Raw genomic sequence first — 1380 nt, forward strand, 5'->3', positions numbered from 1 at the left:
GATCCTCTTGCCTCCAACTCCCAAAGGGCGAGATGACAGGAGTGAGCCACCATGAAGGGTGTTTACTGCCCAGCCTTCTCTCTTCCTGACCATCTCCTTTGTACTACCCTCATGGCCTTACTGTGATCCTCTCTTCCACTTGGCAGTCCCGAGTGGTTTATAATGAAACTGCGGTCATGAATACTGTACTTCCAGAGTGAGTCATCCTGGCACATCAGTCTGAGGAAAGTTACACAAAGAAGTCTCCGACCCAAAACCAAGCCCAGCAGTGACGCCAGGATCTGCAGCTGGCATGGGAAGGAGCACCTTGTGAGACGGCTGCCCTTACCTGTGGGGTTTTCTAGTTAGTGCAGGAAGGTAGGGTCCGAATTGAACCAAACTACAGATGCAGCATTGGTGCTGAGGAATTGGTGTAAGGATGTAACAGCAAAGGAACAGAATCGGAGTCAGAGAAGCAGGAGTCTGATGGAGGAAGGTCATTGGTTAATTAAATAAAGAAGCTGCTTGCCCTGATAGGTTAAAACATAGGTGGGAGGAGTAAACAGAACAGAATGCTGGGAGGAAGAAGAAGTGAGCGCAGAGACGCCATCCTCCCCTCTCCCAGGCAGACACATGTGATGAAGCTCCGACCCAGGATAGACGTAGGCTAGAATCTCTCTGGTAAGCCACCTTATGGGCTACAGCAGATTATTAGAGATGGGCTAGTCCCGGTGCAAGAGTTAGCCTAGAAGAGGCTAGATAGAAATGGGCCAAACAGTGATTAAAAGAATACAGTGTCCGTGTAATTATTTCGGGTAAAGCTAGCCTTGAGGGCAGCGGGGTGCTGGGGATGCAGCCCCGCCACACCTATTACAACAGGAGTCCCACCCCACCCGCTAGTGACACCAGAATCTCTCCCCGGGGACCCCTGTGACGCTGACTGCTAAGACATTGTCAAAGCCTATTGATGTGTTTTATCTTGAAGATGGGGACCTCGTGAGGAGCTGGGACTAAGATGCAGAAGAAGCACAATGTGATTTTCCGAGCTGGCAGCAGCGCTCAAACGGGGAGTTCGGCCTGAGGAGGGAAAGTCCACATGCTGTGGAAGAAGACTGTGTAAGCCTGAAAGACCAAGTTCCCTGGTCAGAACTTCTCTGTGTCCAAGGAAAGGTACTGCTGAGCTGTCACCCTGAGCACACCCTGGTGCCTCTTGGCAAGTCCACCACACATCAGTGTGAAGAATGAGTTGTGAGAGCTTGCAGGGAGATCACGACGGCCCGTAACTCCAGCTCCTGGTGCTCCAATGCCTTCTTCTGCCCTCTGTGGGCACTGCATTCACATGCACATACCCACATAGACATGCACGTACCCACAGATATGCACGTACCCACACACAGACAC

The sequence above is a fragment of the Microtus ochrogaster genome (assembly GCF_000317375.1).
Source record: "Microtus ochrogaster isolate Prairie Vole_2 chromosome 14 unlocalized genomic scaffold, MicOch1.0 chr14_random_3, whole genome shotgun sequence".
Classification (NCBI taxonomy): Eukaryota; Metazoa; Chordata; class Mammalia; order Rodentia; family Cricetidae; genus Microtus; species Microtus ochrogaster.